We start from the raw sequence: 23562 nt of genomic DNA, 5'->3' as shown, positions 1-23562 counted from the left end.
CCAAAGGGTCCAAGAGCAGAGGAGAGGACGGAGTTGAAATGGGTCATGGAGAGGCCCCTATGAGGAAGGGAGGAGAGGAGACGTCCTGCTCCGGACAGGGTGAAAGAATGGAGGGATGGAAGTGCCGAGCTAAGGCAAGGTCCAGTTTTAGGAAGAGTAAGGCATGAGATGGAATGGAATGCTGGAACATCAGGATCCAATAGGGGAATGTCATTACTTGCCCTGGGAGTGGAGCACTTCTGGGGGATGATTGCAACAAAGGGAAGGATGGAGGAGCGGTTTAATGGGACCGGCCAATCTGCATTTGGGGGAAATCCCTCTAGCGCCGGCAGATGGCAGGCTGGCCCGCAGCGACTACGACGATGGTCCAGGAGTATGCGATGGGGGCCAGCCCTAGGACTGATCAGATTACGTAGGGATTCGATCTTACTACTCCAACCTCGAAGCTCCGCCCTCTTTCCCCAGAGCCCCGCGAAAGTGCAGTAGGAGAAAGGGAAATGAGGCGGGGCCGCAGTTTTGCCTAATTAGGACTCCCGTCTAGTTCCATTCTGTGATGGACCAATGAGCGTGTAAGCTCGCAGACTGGGAATGATGATTGGCTGAGCCTGAAAATATGGCGCCTGAGACTCCGCCTCTCCCCCGCCCCTCATCCCATCTCGTTTTACCTTCCTCGCCCTCTGGCAGAGGCCTCCCCGCTCCTGTCCTTCCCCCATCCCCTTCTCGGAGCGTAATCCAGGAAGTGCAGAGGCCAGACTGGTAGAGAGCGGTGAGATGACTGAGGAGATCCTGAAGGCGCGACTTCTGGTACAAGAGGCTCAAAGCAAAGGAAGTCACAAGGACCTCTGGGAAATGTAGTTTACAAGCCAATGGCAATTAGTACGCGTGTGCCAGTCTTCTTACCCCCTCCTCCCCCCCCCCCCCGCCCGCCCCTTTCCCTTCCTTTCTAGATACTCTATATCTTCTCAGACTTCTGAGCCGAGGGAAAGGGGAGGTTGAGGTAGCTCAGGTCTCGCCCTCCCTCTGGCCTTCCACGGTCTCCCACCGCCTTCGAGTTCCTTGACCTGGGCCAGCTCCTCAGGACTTGGGCTCCCCAAGGGGAGAAAGTCCACCGAAACACGCGGGATCTTGTCTTTGCTGCCATTTCAATGGCGCCCCGCCATTTTCCCTCTCCTTGACCCAGGCTCTTAGAGGGGGTCCGGGTCGGCGGCTGGGATCCCTTCCCCACTCTAGACGTTAGACCTCATCCCACAATCACTGACCCCACGGCCCATTTCCTCCTGGTTTAGAGGGACTTTCCTGCAGAAACTTCTCCTTCACTGCCTGTGAGCTCTGTCTTCCCGTCATCCATGAAGCAGGCAGGACATCCCTGCTGAGTCTGTCCATCCTGGGCCCCCTCCGACTCACCCATTTGCAGATCTGGAGTTGGCCCCAGTGTGAGGTGGGAGATTCCGCTCTCTACCCAGAGCGTCCTTTTTCTTGCTGGCCACTGTTGGCCAATAGAGAATCCTTGCCACAAGAGCCAGGATATGGAGGTTGACCCTCCACTAGGCTGCTTACTGTGTGTCTCTGCTTCTGTATATACTGTGGAACCAATCTAGTTAACCGATGAATCCATTTCTTACCCACTAGGGCCCAAACTGTTTGGCTCCCCAAGGATTTATAATATATTCTGGTACTTCTGGGCCCTTCCTTTGATATTCTTTCTGTACCTTCTTCCAGATAAAGGGTTTTTTTTGTTTTTTTTTCTGGCTCTGTAAAGAAATCCTTTGATACTCTGGCCTAGAACTGAATTTATTTCTAGAATATATTAGAACTAGAAGTTATTTGGGTAAATTAAACCGGTTGCTTATTGGCAACTAATATTTTCCCAATTATTTAGACCTAGTTTTCTTTGTATAATCTTTTGTAATTGTATTCATATAATTTCTGTATGTATCAAGTAGGTTCCCAAGTATTTTATACTGTCAATTCTTTTAAATGGATCTATTTTGATCTGGATTTTGTTAATATGCAGAAATGCTGATGGTTTGTGTGGGTTTTGTATTCTGCAAAGTTTCTTTAGTTGGCTTTCTAAGATTCTCAGGAGTGAATGGGAATTTAAATTCCTTTTGTCTATTTAAGTTAATCAATCAAGAACTTAAAGTACCCCAACTTAACACTTAGTGAGTCACTAACAAGGAAAGAAAGCTCATGCCCTAAAAGGCCATAAGCTCTACTTTGCTCCTGCTAAGCAAATTGAAAGGCTCTAATTCAGTAGTTCCCAAATGGTTTTGGCCTGCAGCCCCCATTCCAGAAAAAAATATTACTTAGCTCCCTGGAAATTAATTTTTTAAAAATTTTAATAGCAACTAAGAGGAAAGATAAATGCCCCTGTGGCCATCACCTCTCACCTGGATCGCTGCAGCACCCACCAGGGGGCGGTGACGCCCACTTTGGGAATCACTGCTCTAATTGATTCCTGAGGAGGAGAGCTGATGGGTGGAAAAAATTGTATATAAACCAGAGCCTAAGAGAGATTTCTATTCTTAACCTCCACGTGAGCTCTAGTGGGATTCTTGGTGGTCTTGGCCTTCGTGCACTGAAGGTTTTCATCAGTTTTCAGCATCTTTTGGCTTTTTGGATTTTGGCTTCCTGATCTGGACTTTGAATTCTGGTGAAGATTCGGCTTCCTGCATTGGAGATTCAGGCTGAAGAGGAATGCTTACTTGGGTGAGACTCTTTCCTTCTTGGCTGAGAGACTTCCCTTTGTGACTCAGTCTCTTGACTTTGGTTTTTGATTATTGGAATGTCTGACTGGAGACACTCATGGACTGGTGAGATTTGCATTCCGATTTGCATTGAAGGTATGAAAATAAAAAAGCTAAAAGAAAAAAACTACTGACTGATCTCTTTTTAAAAAACTTTATTCAAAGAAAAGAAACCAAAACCACCTGAGTTCCCTAGCTGAAATTGCCTAGAGTCCCCCCACAATCTTCTCAGATTCAAAAGCCCCTCCCAGGCACAGGATTGGTCCTTATATAGATCAATCCCACACCCAGAATTTGGGAGGGTGACCTCTCCCCTGCACCGAATGGGTCCAATTCAGGACCAATCCCATGGCAAGAAATAGGGGGCGTGGTGCCTCCCCTAGCATGGAATCAGTCCACTCAAGACCAATCCCACACTAGGAAGTAGAGGGGAGGGACCCCCGGGCATGCTAGGGAATGTAGTTTCCCCAGCCACAATACTTCAAAACCCACATTGGTCTGGAGGCACTAGGATTAGGATTTTAGGGTATTTTTAGCTAGGTGATATTTTCTACCTCCTTCCTATATTTCCCACTTTAATATCTCTACCTTGCTGTAAATGAAGCTACTAACCAGTCTACTGACTCATAGATTAACTCTAATTTTTATAAATGGCGACCTCAATCACCTTTCATAACTCATAAATTTAGTCAAACCATTTTTAACCATTACACAAGGTAAAACAATCATATCATTTGAAAAAAATTGATCATTTTGTTTTCTCTTTATTCCATGCTTATTCCCTCAAATTTTTTTATCTTCTTTCTAAAGCTGACATTTCTAGTACAATACTGAATTTGTTTTGTCCTTTTCAATCATGTTTGACTCTTTCCCTTTAGGGTTTTCTTGGCAAAGATATTGGAGCGATTTGCCATTTTCTTCTCCAGCTCATTTTATTCATGAGGAAACTGAGGGAAACAGTGTTCAGTGACTTGCCTAGGATCACCCAGCCAGTAAGTACCCTAGGCTAGATGTGAACTCAGAAAGATGAATCTTCCTGACTTCTATACACTGTACCATCTACCTGCCCACAATAATGAATAGTAATACTGATAATGGCCATCTTTGCTTCATCCCTGATCTTATAGAAAGAACTCTTGCTTATGCTTTTATTATAAATGCTAATTGTTTTAAGAAAAGTGCCATTTATTTTTATGGTTTCTAATATTTTTTTAAGAACGGGAAGAGGTGTTTGTATCTTATCAAAAGCTTTTATGCACTAATATCACGTGGTTTTGGTTTTGTTATTAATAATGATAGATTATATTACTAGTTTTACTAGTATTGAACTAGTCCTGTATTTCTATATTAAGCCAACCTGGCCACTGTATACATATTCATGACGTTGCTTTTGTCTACTTGAACTTTTTGCATCAGTATTCATTAGGGACATTGATCTATAATTTTGAGTCTCCCTGATTTAGGTATCAAGACCACATTTATGTCATAAAAAATGGCCCCTCCTAGAAGCTTCATTTATAGAGGTTGCCCAGGTCAACCATGTCTCATTCTTCTCCAGACTACATTCTGTCTTCTTCTATGATACTCCCCTTCCTCACCTAAGGTTTGTCCTCCCCCTCTACTTATTTATATCCCCATTTTGCACAGAGATTGGCACATAATAAATGCTTAATAGATGCTAGTTGACTAGCAATAAAAATAATTAGCACTTATATGTTTTTTTAAGGTTAACAAAGTTCTTTTCTAAATATCTCATTATATATATATATATATTTGTATATACATGCATTTATATTTATGTATATCTACATATATAATTTTTTTAAAAAACCTTATCTTCTGTCTTAGAATCAGCATAACAGTTCCAACGCATAAAATCTGTAAAAGCTAAGCAGTTGGGGTTAAGTGACTTGCCCAGGACCATAGAGCTAGGAAATGTCTAAGGACAAATTTGAACCCAGACCTCCCATCACCAGGCCTCACTATCCACTGAGCCACCTGGTTCTCATAATATTTAGTTGGTTGGTTCCTCTGACTGGAGATCTTTTCAGCTATTTTGTAGCCAGGATTAGATATGGGTTGGATAAGTTGGCTCCTATAGTCATTTCTAACTCCAAAATTCTTTAGCTTTGTATAGACTCAAGCATAAGTCTTTCTACATTTCTTTAACATTTTATTTTTATTGTGTCTTTTTTTGGGGGGTCAGTTATTTGAATCTTCCACAAAATGATCAATGTGGAAATGTTTAGTATGATCATGCATGTATAACACAGATTAAATTGCTTAAAGGGGGGGATGGAAGGGAGGGAGAGAATTTGGAACTCAAAGTTTTAGAAAATGAATTATTACCTATAATTGGAAACCTTGGAATACCTTGGAAAAAAAGATAAAATATTATATTTTTAATGGGGGGAGGGGCAGGGAGAGGCAGCTAGGGGACTCAGTGGATAGAAAACCAAAGCCTAGAGATGGAACTTCTTGGGTTCAAATCTTGTCTCGGGTACTTCCTAGATGTGTGATCCTGGGCAAGTCACTTAACTCCCATTGCCTAGCCCTTATTGCTCTTCTAAGGCAATGGTTTAAAGGAAATATTTTTAAAAAAATTTCTTTATTTTGAATATTTTCCCATAGTTACATGTTTCATATTCTTTTCCTCTCCCCCAAACTCCCCACCCCCCTATAACTGATGTGCAATTCCACTGGGTTTTACAAGTATCATTGATTAAGACCTAATTCCATATTATTGATAGTTGGACTAGAATTATCATTTAGTGTCTACATCTCCAATAATATTCCCATCAGTCCGTGTGTTCAAGCAGTTGTTTTTCTTCTGCGTTTCCGCTCCCACAGTTCTTCCTCTGAATGTGGCTAGTTTTCTTTCTCATAAGTCCCTCAGCCTTGCTCTGGATCCTTGCATTGCTGCTAGTAGAGAAGTCTGTTATGTTCAATTGTACCACAGTGTATCAGTCTCTGTGTATAATGTTCTCCTGGATCTGCTCCTTTCACTCTGCATCAGTTCCTGGAGGTCATTCTGGTTCACATGGAATTCCTCCAGTTCATTATTCCTTTGAGCACAATAGTATTCCATCACCAACACATAGCATAATTTGTTCAGCCATTCCCCAATCGAAGGACATTCCCTCATTTAAAAAATTTTTGCCACCACTAGAGCGTGGCTATAAATATTTTTGTACAAGTCTTTTTCCTTATTATCTCTTTGGGGTATAAACCAAGCAGTGCTATAGCTGGTTCAAAAGGTAGGTAGTCTTTTAAAGCCCTTTAGGCATAGTTCCAAATTGCCATCCAGAATGATTTGATCAATTCACAACTCCACCAGCAATGCATTAATGTCCCAATTTTGCCACATCCCCTCCAACATTCACCATGTTCCTTTGCTGTCCTGTTAGCTAATCTGCTAGTGTGAGGTGGTACCTCAGAGTTGTTTTGATTTGCATTTCTCTAATTATGAAACTTGGAACACTTTTTCATGTGTTTGTTGATAGTTTTGATTTCTTTATCTGAAAATTGCCTATTCATGTCTCTTGCCCATTATCAATTGGGGAATGGCTTGATTTTTTTTTACAATTGATTTAGCTCCTTGTATATTTGAGTAATCAGACTTTGCCTGAGTTTTTTGTTAGATTTTTTTTCTCAATTTGTTGCTTCCTTTCTAATTTTGGTAGCATTGGCTTTGTACAAAACCTTTTTAGTTTAATGTAATCAAAATTATTTATTTTACAAATTTGTAATTTTTTCTAACTCTTGCTTGGTTTTAAAATCTTTCCTTTCCCAGAGATCTGACAAGTATCCTGTTCTGTGCTCACTTAATTTACTTATAGTTTCCTTCTTTATATTCAACTCATTCACCCATTCTGAATTTATCTTGATATAGAGTGTGAGATTTTGATCTAGACCCAATCTCTCCCATATTGTTTTCCAATTTTCCCAGCAGTTTTTGTCAAATAGTGGGTTTTTGTCCCAAAAGCTGGATTCTTTGGGTTTAATCATAGACCGTCTTGCTGAGGTATCTTACCCCAAGTCTACTCTGCTGATCCTCCCTTCTGTCTCTTTGCCAGTATCATATTGTTTTGATGACTACTGCTTTTTAGTACAGTTTAAGATCTGGTACTGCTAGGTCACCTTCCTTCATATTTTTTTTCCATTATTTCCCTTGATATTCTTGGTCTTTTGTTCTTCCAAATGAACTTTGTTATAGTTTTTTCTAATTCAGTAAAAAAGTTTTTTGGTAGTTTGATAGGTATAGCACTAAATAAGTAAATTAATTTGGGTGGGATGGTCATTTTTATTACGTTAGCTCATCCAACCCATGAGCACTCAATATTTTTCCAATTGTTTAGATCTAGTTTTAATTGTGTTTCGAAAAGGGTTTCATAGTTGTGTTCGTATAATTCCTGTGTTTGTCTTGGCAGATAGATTCCTAAGAATTTCATATCAGTGATTTTAAATATCATCTGCAAAGAGTGATAGTTTGGTCTCCTCACTACCTATTTCAATACCTTCAATTTCTTTTTCTTCTCTAATTGCTACTGCTAGTATTTCTAGTACAAGGTTAAAAAATAGAGATGACAATGGGCATCCTTGTTTTACTCCTGATCTTATTGGGAATGCTTCTAATTTATCTCCATTGCAGATGATGTTTATTGATGGTTTTAGATATATACCATTTATTATCTTTAGGAAAGGCCCTTCTATTCCTATACTTTCTAGTGTTTTCAGCAGGAATGGGTGTTGTATTTTGTCAAAGGCTTTTTCAGCATCTATTGAAATAATCATGTGAATTTTGTTAGTTTGCTTGTTGATATGGTCAATTATGTGAATGGTTTTCCCAATATTGAACCATCCTTACATTCCTTGTATAAATCCCATCTGATCATAATGTATAACCCTCATCATCACTTGCTGGAGTCTTTTTTTAATAATTTAAGTTTAATTAATTTAGAATATTTTTCCATGGTTACATCAATCATGTCCTTTCCCTCCTCTCCTCCCACCCCTCTCCTGTAGCCAATGAGCAATTCCACTAGGTTTTACATGTCATTGATCAAGACCTATTTCCATATTATTAATATTTGCACTAGGGTGATCACTTAGAGTCTACATCCCCAATCATATCCCTATCAAACCATGTGATCAAGCAGTTGTTTTTCTTCTGTGTTTCTACTCCCACAGTTCTTTCTCTAGATGTGTTTAGCATTCTTTCTCATAAGTCCCTTGGAATTGTCCTAGATCATTGTGTTGCGGCTAGTAGAGAAGTCTGTTATATTTGATTGTGCCACAGTTTATCCATCTCTGTATATAATGTTCTCCTGCTTCTGCTCCTTTTACTCTGCATCAATTCCTGGCGGCTGTTCCAGTTCACATGGAATTCCTTGCTGGAGTCTTTTTGTTAGTATTCCATTTAAGATTTTTGCATCTATGTTCATTAAGGAGATTGGTCTGTAGTTTTCTTTCTCTGTTTTTGGTCTACCTGGCTTTGGAATCAGTACCATATTTGTGTCATAAAAGGAGTATGGTAATACTCCTTCTTTGCTTATTTTGTCAAATAGTTTGTGTAGTATTTGGATTAGTTGTTCTTTAAATGTTCGATTGAATTCACTTGTGAATCCATCTGGCCCTGGGGATTTTTTCTTAGGGAGTTCCTTGATGGCTTGTTCAATTTCTTTTTCTGAGATGGGATTATTTAAGTATTCTATTTCCTCTTTTGTTAATCTAGGCAATTTATATTTTTGTAAATATTCACCCATTTGACCTGAATTGTCATATTTTTTGCCATATATTTGGGCAAAATAATAATTACATTAACTTCCTCTTCATTAGAGGTGAGATCTCCCCTTTCATCTTTAATGCTGTTAATTTGATTTTCTTTTTTTATTATATTTACAAGTACTTTATATATTTGTTTTTGTCAAAGTACCAGCTCTTAGTCTTATTTATTAGAAGTTCAATAGTTCTTTTTACTTTCAATTATATTAATTTCTCCTTTTTTTTTAGAATTTAAAATTTAGTTTTTATCTGGGGATTTTTAATTTGTTCTCTTTGTAGGTTTTTGAGTTGCATGCCCTATTCATTGACCTCCTCCCTCTCTGATTTTTTTAAAACCCTTACCTTCCATCTTGGAGTCAATACTGTTTATTGGCCCCAAGGCAGAAGAGTGGTAAGGGCTAGGCAATGAGGGTCAAGTGACTTACCCAGGGTCACAAAGATAGGAAGTGTCTGAGGCCAGATTTGAATCTAAGACCTCCCGTCTCTAGGCCTGGCTCTCAATCCACTGAGCCACCCAGCTGCTCCCTCTGATTTCTTGATATATGCACTCAGGGTTATAAATTTTCCCCTGATTACTGCTTTGACTGCATCACATAGATTTTTATATGTTGTTTTCTCGTTGTCATTCTCTTCAATGAAGTCATTATTTCTATGATTTGTTCTTTAACCAGTTTTGGAGAATCATATTGTTTAACTTCTAATTAATTTTAGATTTGCCTTTACATGTACCCCTACTAATTATAATTTTTATTGCATTATGATCTGAAAAAGTTGTATTTATTTCTGCTTTTTTTTTTGCAATGTTTTAATGCCCTAGTATGTGGTCAATCTTTGTGAATGTACCATGTGCTGCTGAAAAGGTGTATTCCTTTTTGTCCCTATTTTTCTCCATATATCTATTAACACTAATTTTTTAAAAGATTTCATTCATAACTCTTGCTTATTTTTCAGTTTGATTTATCTAGATCTGATACAGGAAGTTTCTGGTCTTCTGCCATCTTATATCCTCCTAAAGTTCCAATAGTTTCTCCTTTAAAAATCTGGATACTAGGGGGCAGCTGGGTAGCTCAGTGGATTGAGAGTCAGGCCTAGAGACAGGAGGTCCTAGGTTCAAATATGGCCTCAGACACTTCTCAGCTGTGTGACCCTGGGCAAGTCACTTGACCCCCATTGCGCACCCTTACCACTCTTCCACCTAGGAACCAAAACACAGAAGTTAAGGGTTTAAAAAAAAATCTGGATACTATACCATTTGGTGCATACATGTTGAGTGCTGATATTTCTTCATTGTCTGTACTACTTTTTATCAGGATGTAATTACCTTCCTTATCTTTTAATCAGATTTATTTTTACTTTGGCTTTGTCAGATATCATGATTGTGACCCCTGCTTTCTTTTTCTCAGTTGATGCCCAATAAATTCTGCTCTACCCTCTCACCTTTACCCTGTGTCTATGGACAACATATGGTAGGATTTTGGTTTTTAATCCACTCTGCTATCTGCTTCCATTTTATGGGTGAGTTCATCTCATTCACATTCAGAGTTATGATTACCACCTGTGTATTCCCTATCATTTTGGTTTCCTCTTTTAGTTCTGCCTTTTCTTCTTTCACTACTTCCTTCTATAACAGTGTTTTGCTTTTAATCACTCCCCCTTACCTTCCCATCCTCTCCCTTCTTATTCCCCTCTTATTTAAGGTCTATTAATTGCCCACCCCACCAACCTTTCTCTCCCTTTTAATACTCCCTGACCCACTCCCCACCCACTTCATTATTCCCTCTCAACTTCCTTGTAAGATAATAAAGATTTTTATACCCCAATAGATCTGGCTGTTCTTTCTTCTCAGAACTGATTCCACTGAGAATAAGGTTTAAGTATTACCTATTATAACTGTCTTCCTACCCTTCTTATAATAGTATTCTTTCCCCCTTCTCTTCCTCATGCACCTCTTTATGTGGCAAATTTATCCTCTTTTTTTTTCAAGTTTCTTAGTACCCCCAATTGTATTTTATTTTGTTTTATTTTTTTTAACCCTTAACTTTTGTATATTGGCTCCTTGGTGGAAGTGTGGTAAGGGTGGGCAATGGGGGTCAAGTGACTTGCCCAGGGTCACATAGCTGGGACGTGTCTGAGGCCGGATTTGAACCTAGGACCTCCCGTCTCTAGGCCTGGCTCTCAATCTACTAAGCTACCCAGCTGCTCCCCCACAATTATATTTTAACAGACAGGAAATGACTCATTACTGTAAAAACTAAATTAAATTAACACTCACTGGTCCTTAATTTCCATAGAGTTAATTACTATTTATTTGAATAGGAATTGAAGCCTATTTCTAATCCAACCATGTGGGTGCTCTCCACATGGCTCAGTCACAGTCCTCCACCTCTGCATTCAAGGGAATAGAGACTTCCTGGAACTCCCTCTTTTATATCTTATCCTTTAACCCTGGATTCATAACCTTTCCTTTTTGGGTCAATGTGCCTAGGTCACCATCCCCCATGACCTATGTTTGAAGCTCTCTCATAAGTTGTCCAGTCACATTTATTAAAGCTAGCAGTGCAGGGATGACCCCAGTACATGATTTCTCGGGGAGGTGGTGGGGTTCTCTTTAAACAATACCCCCTTTGATTCTCTGGAAGACTAGCATGTTAAAATGTCCTTCCCTGAGGTTTCCCGGAGATCAACATGTCAGGTCTCCCCTATGAATCATTCCACATATGTAGCTAATACCTCTAAAGCTTTTCTTACTAGAGGTGTTTAAAAATTGCAACTTACAAAGGGAGATTAGAACAATTTGGAGATAAGAGGAAAAGAAAATAAAAAATGACTGCTAAGACACATTGACAAAAGGCTAATTGGGGGCATTCCCCTTTGGCATAAGAGTTTGCATTCAGAATAAATTATATGTTGAACCCCCTTCAATTCAGTTCATTATATCCCAATGTTCACTCTGGATCTCTTGATGTATTTTATGGTTTCTGCAGGCATATGGTACTTATGGTACTTTCTCCAAAAGATCATCTTTCTTGATTTGGATGTTGGCGATTTTCTTTTCCTAAAATTACATTAAAAGATCTTAAACATTGGATTTTAGAATAATTATACAATTACCCCTTAGGGGGGTGTTGATCAACACTGGAATCACCCCGGGATACATGGCTAAATTCAAGTATATGAATCAGTTCTCAAAAGAAAGCCAATCTGCCAAAAAAAAAAAAAAACCAATAGAAAACAAAAAATATATCTCAAAATCTTATGTGTATAAAATTGCAAGTAAAAAAGAATAAACCTTTAATAGGTCCTTCAATCATTAGCAAGGCCCATTTAAAGTGACTAGTGTCCTACAAGACTACAGGACAATTGCAGTAATATTGGACTCATCCTTCAGTAGCTAGGACTAAAGAAAACTGCCATACAGTAAAAGAGAAGGGAAAAAAAGTAACAGGGAGGTATGATTCCCTGGTCTGATTTTACCTTCAGGCTCAGGGATAGGGGAGCCAAAATGAGAGCCAAACTAAAGGACTTGTAGGAATCTGGCACAACTGAATTTGTCCAACAACCATGTCCCCAAACATCAAAACAAGTCCTGTGTCTTGGCTTAGATTCTCCTGAATTAAACAGGCATTGTTGGTCTTCTTGACCTTGAAAAAAGCCAAACTAAGGTACCTGTAGGAATCTGGCATATCTGAATTTGTCAAACAGGCTCTTCCTCAAATATCAAAACAAGTCCTGTGTCTTGGCTTAGATTCTCCTGAATTAAACAGGGATGGTTGGTCTTCTTGACCTTGAAAAAGCCAAACTAAGATACTTGTAAGACTCTGGCACAGGGAAGTCCAGCATCTGAATTTGTCAAATAGCTGCTTCCTTGAACATCAAAGCAATTCTTCTGTCATGGCTTAGAATCTCCTGAATTAAATAGGGATTGCTGGTCTTCTTGACCTTGATGAAAGCCAAATTAAAGTACCTGTAGGAATCTGGCATGAGGAAGTCCAACATCTGAATTTGTCAAACAGTTGCTTCCTCAAACATCAAACCAATACCTCTTGTCATGGTGTAGATTCTCCTGAATCACACACAGATTGTTGGTCTCCTTGACCTTGATGAAAGCGAAAGTAAGGTACTTATAGGAATCTGGCATGTCTGAATTTGTCAAACAGCCACTTGCTCAAACATCAAAACAATTAAACAAGGATTATTGGTCTTCTTGCCCTTGATGAAAGCCAAACTAAAGTACCTGTAGGAATCTGGCATGAGGAAGTCCAGCATCTGAATTTTTCAAACTGCTGCTTCCTCAAACATCAAAACAATTCCTCTGTCATGGCTTATATTCACTTGAATTAAATAGGGATTGTTGGTCTCCTTGACCTTGATGAAAGCCAAACTAAGGTACCTGTAGGAATCTGGCATATCTGAATTTGTCAAACAGGCTCTTCCTCAAATATCAAAACAAGTCCTGGGGGCAGCTGGGTAGCTCAGTGGAGTGAGAGTCAGGCCTAGAGACAGGAGGTCCTAGGTTCAAACCCGGCCTCAGTCACTTCCCAGCTGTGTGACCCTGGGCAAGTCACTTGACCCCCATTGCCCACTCTTACCACTCTTCCACCTATGAGACAATACACCGAAGTACAAGGGTTAAAAAAAAAAAAACAAAAAACAAGTCCTGTGCCTTGGCTTAGATTCTCCTGAATTAAACAGGGATGGTTGGTCTTCTTGACCTTGAAAAAGCCAAACTAAGATACTTGTAAGAATCTGGCACAGGGAAGTCCAGCATCTGAATTTGTCAAATAGCTGCTTCCTTGAACATCAAAGCAATTCTTCTGTCATGGCTTAGAATCTCCTGAATTAAATAGGGATTGCTGGTCTCCTTGACCTTGAAAACCAAACTGAGGTACTTGTAGGAACCTGGCATGTATGAATTTGTCAAACAGCCTCTTCCTCAAATATCAAAACAAGCCATCTGTCTTGGCTTAGATTCTCTTGAATCCCACAGGGATTTTTGGTCTCTTTGACCTTGATGAAAACCAAACTAAGGTACTTGTAGGAATCTGGCATGTCTGAATTTATCAAACAGCCACTTGCTCCATCATCAAAACAAGTCCTCTGTTTTGGCATTGATTCTGCTGAATCACACAGGGATGGTTGGTCTTCTTGACCTTGATGAAAGCCAGACTAAGGTACTTGTAAGAATGTGGCATGTCTAATTTGTCAAACATACTCTTCTTTGAACATTAGAACAAGCCCTCTGTCTTGGCTTAGATTCTCCTGAATTAAACAGGAATCGTTGGTCTCCTTGACCTTAGTGAAAACCAAACTAAAATACTGGTAGGAATCTGGCATGGGGAAGTCCAACTTCCGAATTTGTCAAACAGCCACTTCCTCAAACATCAAAACAAGCCCTCTTTCTTGGCATTAATTCTGCTGAATCACACAGAAATGGTTGGTCTTCTTGACTATGAAAAGCCAAACTAAGGTACTTGTAGGAAACTGGCATGTTTGAATTCATCAAACAGCCACTTGCTCAATCATCAAAACAAGTCCTCTGTCTTGGCTTAGATTCTCCTGAATCACACAGGGATTGTTGGTCTCCTTGACCTTAATGAAAGCCAAATTAAGGTTCTTATAGGAATCTGGCTCTTTTGTGATCCCTTCCTCTGATATCAGACACAATTATTGGTTAAAGTCCCATAATATTTAACAATCAATGGCAGGTTTCCATTGTCTAAAGCTTTTCAGTATGCATTAGTATTAAGGCTAATAGATATTGTAATCCTTCAAATCATAAATATTCATCCTGATTCTATGTAGTCAAGTTCAAAAATTAAGAAGAATCAGGAATTCGTAGTTCACATTCCAGTCCCAATTAAAGGGACTAATGTCCTTCAAGCCTGCAGGACAATTGCAGCAATATTGCACTTAGCCATTGACAGGCAGGACTGCCAAAAGTTGCCATAGCATTAAAGAGAAGGGACTAAATTGAAGTAAAAGGGAAGTATGCTTCCCTAGTCTGATTTTACCTTCAGTCTCAGGGATAGGGGAGCCAAAATGAGAGCCAAACTAAGGTACTTGTAGGAATCTGGCATGTCTTAATTTGTCAAACAGGTCCTCTTTCTTGGCTTAGATTCTCCTGAATCACACAGGGATTGTTGGGCTCCTAGATATTGATGAGAGCCAAACTTAGGTACTTGTAGGAATCTGGCACAGGGAAGTCCAGTATCTGAATTTGTCAAACCACTGCTTCCTCGAATGTCACAAGTCCTCTTTCTTGGCTTAGATTCTCTTGAATCCCATGGGATTTTTTATCTCTTTGACCTTGTACTTCCTTGTATAGTGTAGTGGCTCTTTTGTGATCCCTTCTCCTGAAATCAGACACAATTATTGGTTAAAGTTCCATACTATTTAACAAACAATGGCAGGTTTCCATAGTCTAAAGCTTTTCAGTATGCCTTGGTATTAAGGCAGATATTATAAACCTAACCTTCAAATAAAAAACATTAATACTGATTCTTTGTATTCAAGTAAAAAAAAAAAAAGAAAGGAAAAAATCTAATATCCTATTGTAAATATAAAGAAAAACAATAATAAAAAATTTTAAATCAGGAATTCATAGTTCACATTCCATGTGACAATATGTCAGAGTTCTAACACAAAGGTTTCTCATTCAAAAGAGAGGTCCATTTCCTAACTTGGCCATGATCTGCAGTGTGTGTACATAATTTTTTCACCAGGTATAAGCTTGTTATAAATAATAGTAGAATAATTAATGCAGATTCTAAGAAGTACCACAATCCCTAAAATTATTAGACCCCTTTTGATGACAACTGCATGCAAACTAGGTTTCTGCAGCAATGAGAGATTCCACCAGTTATCATACGGAGTCACATGAGTCTCTATAGTCACTTGTTCTGTGTCATTCACAATTCTTTGAAACTCATGAATATCTGTCACAATTTCTCCAGATCTATTTACATAAGAACAACAAGATTGTTTAATAAAGGCATATGCAACTTCTGATGCAGCTGTGAGCTTGTTGAGAGCCAGCTGATTTTGTAGAACTGTTTTTGCTAAAGAGTCAATTTCTTCCTGTAAGTAAGAGAAGGCCTTAGCAGTTTGGGAGATGGCTTGACCTGTGTCTTGAGCCAGTCTTTCAACCTCAGATGAGATATTGCTAACAGAGTCTATCAAAGCCATCATTCCAAAATTTGGCAGGAGTGCCCAGAAAACCCTCTGTACTTCTGATGAAGATGCTACTGAATTTGGCCTCAACCTCTTGGGTCTAGAATGCCACTAAAAACCTAGATTTCTGGTTGTGGACTTGTCTACCCAGCCAATATACTGATCATGCACGGATAAAGGTGGAATAACATAGGCTAAATCACAAGCGTCATACAATCCTGATGGAAGGGTAGAGTAAGCTGAAGAGTTACAAATATAGAACTGTCCAGGAATCACCAAGCCCCATGGGAAATCCTCCCTCCTTCAGGATGAGATTGTAACAGCCATAAAAGTTGTGTATATGGCTAAACTATACTCTAGAGCACAAATAAATGTGGAGGTGGGGAATGGAATGGTGCTTGTGCACTTCACTTTGTCACCCATGTTCTTCCTACTACTCAATGGACCCTTCTTGTCACACACAAGTCAAATGTAGGCAAATGATCAGTCAGAGGTAATGGTGTTCCTAAATGTCTAAAAATCACTTCTGAATATCAATTAAAATCAATTGAGATTTTTAGTTCATTAAATTCTTCAAAGACCACTGATATAGGTTGTAACCATTTTGATGGAGTCCATCCATCATCATCTATGTGACAGTTTAAGAAAGGCAAAAGGAACAAAAGGCCATTTAGGCAATATGTGACCTCCTTGTGTTGCAAGCTGTGGTAATGTCTTGTTTCTGTAGCCTGGAATTTTTGTCCATAACAAAACAGAGTTCCAATGGATCTGGGGACAAACCCAGCATCCATAAGGACCTATGGCTTTGCCACAGAAAAGAGTTTGTCCAACTTGCCTATGGATTTTTATAATGGTATTAGCTCTAGTCCAGTCATAGGAGGGGATTACAAATAAAGCATATATAACAGAATATCTAGCTAATAGTCAAAACATAGTAACTGAAAGTGACATTGTGCAATGGAATATTTTATATTAGAACAATATGTAAACTTAAAAACAAAATGAAATCTTAAAACAAACAACAAATACAATATATGTGACAGGATACAGTAACTTTGTGTCAACAGAAGGTACCCATTTTACTTGTGAACAATGAATGCAAGAGTCCTTTTCTCCAATTTTGATAGCTGTTTGAATGGTTAACTGGAAATTATATACACTTTGTCACTTTGGTGTAGATCTGTATTCAGGATTGCTTTACAGAGACTTCTTCACTATGGGGAGGGAAACAGACTAAAACAATTAGCATCAATAAGGCAGTGGGGGTCTGAAAAAGCTTAAAATTCACCTCCAGACTCTTTGAGATCCCTTCCCCTGCCCCAAGTACCATCATTCACCTAGATTTCTTTGGCCACACCTCTGGCCATACTTTTGGTCATTTTGACCATTTCTCTGTGGTACCTCACAGTGATAACAGATTCCTTGATATGGTGCATTATGGTCTCAGTTATAATTTACCCTATTACAATTGATGTTCCTGTTAGAGGATCTATTATTGTTATTATTTCTCAAGCTTCTTCTGTTCCTATTTTCTTGGTTCCTGCTTCTATAGTCCATAGCTACATGATGTTCCTTCCCACAACAAAAAAACCCAAGTCATTGGTTGCCTCTTGGGTTCCTTTTTTTGTTTGTTTGTTTGTTTTTTTAGGGCAGATGCCATTCTCATGCCAGATTTATTGTGATTGAAGAGGATGGGTTCACATCAGCCTTGTTGGGCACCATGGTAAGGGGTGAGATTGATAGGGGCCATTGGTGAAGAGCCCAAGGGTGCTAGGTGGCAGGGGCATGGTTCTGGGGAGCAAGACCCATGCATTCCCTAATAATGTTCTCAATGCAGTTGGCCATGGGGGTGTGCCTGGGGGCACCAACAGAGCCTTGCAGAAGAAACTGAGGATATAAATGGAAGTTCTGGAAGTGGGGGTTGCTGTCAGTGCAGAATGTAATGTGCTGGCACAGCTCCATGAGGATCGCTAGGTTCAGGATGATAGGGCTGGCCAGAAGGGAGTCCACACATGTAGGACAATGGTGTTGGTGCCACCAAACATAATCTCTGATGTGTATTCATCAAAGGGCGTCCTTGTTATTCCTCACATTAGGGACGTATTTGATCATGACACAGTGGTAAGGCTCCTCCCCGGGGCCGTACAGCAATGGGTTGCTCTGTACCATATCATCAACAACCCTGTTCTTGGAGACCTCATTGGAGCAGAACTGCTGCAGGGCCTACAAGTTCTTGCCATCATTGTTGTCCAGGTGATTGTAGCTAATGATGGACACAGACTTAATCTTGGTTTGGCCTGAATTAAAGTCATCTCTTCCAATGAAGACCCATCTTTCCTTGGCGAGCTCTATTGTACCTGGCACGAAGGTGTTTTGGGGAGCAAAATTGAGGGAGGAATAGCCTTCCCAGATGCTGGCTACCTCAAACAGTGGGGAGGGGGACACCTCCAGGTTCTGCTCAATGGCCTGAAGTAGGTTTTCAGCTGTGTCATTGAGTCTGGGTACCACATCACAAAAGCACTCAGTGTTGGCTGTCCACAAGGCGATGACTTTGTCCACCCCACTGTTGGTTTGTAACTCACTAATGTCCCTGAAAAATCCTCTCTAACTGCTGGGTGTTTGCTCTTTTCTCTTGATTTGCAGCAATGAACTTGGGGATGTAGACTGAGAGTCAGGGCCACAGTAGCTCCATATGTGGCCTCAGCTGTTCCTGCAGTACCCACTCTAGCACCAGTGCCCACTTCATGGCATCTGCCAGGTTCAAGGAAGAAATGTCCCAGCCATTGAAGATGTCATTTGGTGAAACCATAGGAAGCAGGGCATGGAAGGGGACGTGGACATCTTGACCATGGCCATCACTGCCCAACATTACCGTGGCAACTTGCAGAAGGGAACCACAATAGTTGTCTTCCATCTTACCAGTCTTGGTAATCCAGGAGAGATGAAAATGGTTGGCCAACACAGCTGCTGTTACTGTGGAGCCATTATTTCCACCCTAGCCCATTAGCCTGACCCCCAATGGGGGGTATGGAATGTGAAGTGGGTGGAAATAAGGTGCACCTTAGTAACACCACAATCCTGACTAACCCAGGTTTTCTGGTATTTGTAGAGAGCCTGGATGAAGTCAGGCTCATAAGTGACATCTAGGCTCTCCACCACAAAGGTCTCTTCCATCTCTACTTTTGTCTCTGGGGTCCTAGGAGCTACCTAGGACACTGGGAGACAGGAGCCAGGAGGCTGGCTTGGTGGAGGTGGCTGGGCTGGGGGCATTTGACCAAGCTGGGAACATGAGATGCTCAGGTCTCTGGGGTCCAAATGACAGGTGAGTGGGTATACTTCTTGTGTTCCTTTAAAAAAGCTATGACTAGGGGGCAGCTGGGTAGCTCAGTGGATTGAGAGCCAGGCCTAGAGACAGGAGGTCCTAGGTTCAAGTCCGGCCTCAGACACTTCCCGGCTGTGTGACCCTGGGCAAGTCACTTGACCCCCATTGCCTACCCTTACCAATCTTCCACCTATAAGTCAATACACAGAAGTTAAGGGTTTAAAATTTAAAAAAAAAAAAAAGCTATGACTTCTGTCTCTTTAAAAAAGCTATGACTTCTGTCTGTCTTACAGCTCCTTCTTTAACTTGTTCCTTTAATTCAGCTTTTTTTCCCTTAATTTCTCCTCTAATTCAGCTTTTTCTTTAATTCTATCCACTAATTCAGTGTCCTCTCTCTCTCTCTCTCTTCATTTTCATGGCCATAAAAGACATAAACTGCTAGTCTCTTTAATTTATCAAGGTCCATAGTGGCCCAGTCAGGGCATTTAGTCATAAAATATTTCCCAACAACCCTGTAGTAGTTTTTTACAGAATGTGTTCTTATGTGTTTAACATCTTTTCCCCTAGAAAGATCTAGATCAAGATATCTGCACCCCAGTTTGACAAGTCTATCCGTGAACTGAGATGGTTTCTCATTTCCCCCTTGTCTCAAGTCTTCGAATTTAGTCCAAGTACCTGGTCTGTCAGAACATGCTCTCATTGCTTTTAGTAATGCATTTCTAGTCTGACATAGATATATGTAATCTTCCTCTGAATTTGAGCCCCATTTAGGGTCTTCAGTGAGCCAGTGAATAGCCCCCCTCTCCCTAGGCCTGATTAACAAGAGAAAGTACCTTGTTCCTTTCTCTTTCCATTATCAGAGTGTGCATCAAGTCCTACATGTCTGTCCAGCTCGGGTTGTAACTTCTGTAAATGCTTTCAAACTTATCTATGACTACAATGAGTTCATCTTCAAAGGAAGGGTTTTTCTTTTTTTCTTCTTTGAATCTCTTAATGTTTTGTGGAGAGAAAGGTGTGTGATGCCTAATATGTATTAAATTACCTTGTTTATTTTAAGTGGGAATATCCCTTAGAGGGAACAGGCCTGTATTTGAGTTGTCTGTGATTACTGGAGTCTGATTTGATGTTCAGTTGGAGTTGAGTGGTTGGGGGAAGGGGCAGTTTGTCAGGGTTTTCTGAGTCAACCAATCTATTTTCAGGGGTAGTGGGTTTTGTTGAATTATCAACCATATGTGCCCAGAGCAGCCAGTAGGTGAAATCCTTTTACTCCTTTGTTACTGATGGTCAGTTTTAATTCTTTAAAATTTTAAAATCAAAAGCACCATACCCTGGCCAGGTAAAGGATTTTACTACCCATGCTTTACACCAGTGATTCCCAAAATGGGCACTACCGCCCCCTGGTGGGTGCTGCAGCGATCCAGGGGAGCGGTGATGGCCACAGGTGCATTTATATTTCCTATTGTTATTAACATTTTTTAAAAATTAATTTCCAGGGCTCTGAGTAATATTTTTTCTGGAAGGGGGTGGTAGGCCAAAAAAATTTGGGAACCACTGCTTTACACAATCTAGTTGTTGCCTTCTTTGACATACCATGTTCTTTTGGAAAAATAGGATCATCCCAAGAATTCAATAATTTGTGCAAGGGTGAACCTGGAGGAATTTTGCCTGATTTCCTCTGATTTGTTGTAATATTTCCCATGGTGTCTAGTGTTTTGACCCTGAATTTTAAAAAATTCTAGACTTTTTATCTGTTTAGGAAAATTCCTGAGTCTTTTTGCCCTATCTGAGTGAGGCTTCTGCTATAACTTTTGTTTTTAATTTTAAGTTCACTAACTTTGGTACAAACCTATTACCGTCAGAGCTCAGTAAGGAGTTTAGCAGCTGTGGTGCAAGTCTGTTGCTGTCAGGGCTCAGTAATGAATTGTTTTGACTATTGAGGCCACTTGACATCCATGTGGGGCCTCAGGAGGGCGCAATAGCAAGATAATCAGCCTGGAGGTGGGTTGAAATGGGTAGAGGGAATCTCACCAGTCACAGCAGCAGGTTCAGAATGGTTCCCGGGGAATTGGCAGTGTTTGGGAGGCAACAGTGACAGCTTTGAAGCAGGGATGGGAACAGTAGAGATGGGCCAAGAGGCAGGCGGCAAACAGCAAGCAGCTGTGGAGGTGGAGGGAAAGTGCAAAAAATGACTTTGCAACAGGGATAGAAGCAAAACTGACCTATTCTCTATTCTATACTAAAAGGCTTTAAAAAATGAGGATTCTTTTCCAAAACTTCAGGTTGCCAAAAAACTGTAAAATCTAAATTAAATTAAAATCCCTGTTCCTTAATTTCCATGTAGTTTATCAATATTTATTTGAATAAAGAAGGCAGATAGATATTGAAGCCTATTTCTAATCTTGCCATGTGGTGCTCTTCACACAGCTACCTATGTCAGCCAGTCATGAGACATAAACCTAGCTGTCTGGGGATACAGGTAGGATGACTCCAGTATGGGATTTCTGGGGGAGAGAAGGGCTCCCTTCACATATTACCAATGTGAGAATCATTCCCCCTTGGGCCATTAGAGTACTGTCAAACCACTGATTGTCAAGAGCACTGATTAAAATGAACACAAAGCTGAAAGAATGAGAAAAATATATGGCATGCCATTAAAACAACTCCAACCATCCCTAAACATATTTGAACTGACAAATACACAGAAAAGTGCTTAATGTTTGTTCATTGACAATAGGTAGAAAGGCATAGATAACAACTATAACAAGTTCCTGTTGCCCGAACGAAAAGACCAAATAGTCCAGATAGTCAGTAAACTCTTGACTTACTCACCAAGATATATGGCAGCCAGTTGGAAATAATGATTTAGAATATAGACTCATTTTGTAAAAGCTAACAAGAAAATGTCAAAAAAACAACTATTAAGATTGTATTTAGGGGCCAGTTGGGTGGCTCAGTGGATTGAGAGCCAGGCCCAGAAACGGGACGTCCTGGGTTCAAATTTGACCTCAGACACTTCCTCTCTGGATGACCCTGGGCAAGTCATTGCCTAGCCCTTACCACTCTTCTGCCTTAGAACCAATACACAGTATTGATTCTAAGATGGAAGGTAAGGTTTTTAAAAAAATAAATAATTGTATTGTTATGTAAAAAAAATTTTAAATGAGAAGCTAACAGAGAAGCATAGCAGATAATGATGAAAGTAACACTTCATAAAATGAAAAAAAGCAGTAGAGAAAGTTAAAGAAAGCTTAATGAAAGAATTAGCTAATCCAAGTCATCTGAAAGGCACTGAAAGATGAACATGGAAAAGAAATTATTAGATTTTTATAATATACTTTTTGTGCCATCAAGGACAATGAAGCATCTGCAGTGGAACTTTTAACAGATCAAGGCTCACTATGTACTTTGAGAGGAGGAGATAGGACCCAAGAAGAGAGGAAAAATGGAAGAAACAGCTTCACTTGACCACAATAGTACCTGAAGAAGGCCCATGAGGGAGTATGGAGCAGGTGCAATTATGAGGTTGAAGGATTGATTTGCAAGCTATTGAAGGAGAAGACAGCAATGATATAGAAAAAACCTTAGCCTTTATTAATATAAGAAAACAACTATTGGGGGGCAGCTGGGTAGTGCTCTCAGTGGATTGAGAGCCAAGCCTAGAGACAGAAGGGCCTAGATTCAAATCTGGCTCAGACACTTCCTACTTGTGTGATCCTGGGCAAGTCACTTAACCCCACTGCCTAGCTTTTACTACTCTTCTGCCTTAGAACCAATACACAGTATTCATTCTAAGGTGGAAGATTAAGGGTTTTAAAAAAAGAACAAAGAACTATTGACCAATATTCTTCCTTTCTCATGTATATAATTTTTCAGAAAGTAACTGACACCCAAATGAAAGGCATCATTAAAGACACTATTTGTAGAGCAGCCAGATCTTCCCATAAATCACTGAATCCCAAGAATTCTAAAGTAGAAACTGCAGCAGCAATATGATCTAAGTCACTCCCTTAGAAAATTCCCATTACAACATACTCAACAAATGATCATGCAGCTTCTCTTGAAGACTTAAAAAATATAATTCAGGACCTCCTAAAACAACTCATTCCACTTTTGAACAGCTCTAATTTTTAGAAGAAAATATCCTGACTTTAGGTCCAAAAAAAGATGCATTATTGAGAGGTGGCTATGACTCAGTGGTTAGGAACACTGGAGCTGGAGTCAGGAAGACCCAAATTCAGATGTGACCCCAGACACTTCCTGGCTGTGTGACCTTGGGCAAGTCACTTAACCTCTCATTGCCTCAAGAGAAGGAAATGATAAACCACCTCAGTATCATTGACAATAAAATCTCTCTGATCTTTGAGGTTTCAAAGAATTAGACATGGCTAAGTGACTGAACAACAAAAACAAGGCAGAATTCTTTTATAAACCTTTCCTTTCTTAGTAACAATTCTAAGACAGAAGAGCAAGGGCTAGGCAAACAGGAATAAGTGACTTGACTAGGGCAAGGAAATATCTGAGACAGATTTGAACCCAGAT

The 23562-nt window shown here is 40.0% G+C and overlaps 1 pseudogene; it reads right to left on the bottom strand.

Annotated features, from left to right (window-relative positions):
* Positions 1–17471: 17471 nt before the first annotated feature.
* Positions 17472–18851, bottom strand: LOC123230436 (annotated as a pseudogene).
* Positions 18852–23562: the final 4711 nt, after the last annotated feature.

Source organism: Gracilinanus agilis, chromosome 1, assembly GCF_016433145.1.
Source record: "Gracilinanus agilis isolate LMUSP501 chromosome 1, AgileGrace, whole genome shotgun sequence".
NCBI classification, from domain to species: Eukaryota; Metazoa; Chordata; class Mammalia; order Didelphimorphia; family Didelphidae; genus Gracilinanus; species Gracilinanus agilis.
The sequence above is the reverse complement of the archived record's forward strand: the minus strand, read 5'-3'. Positions and strand labels throughout refer to the sequence as shown.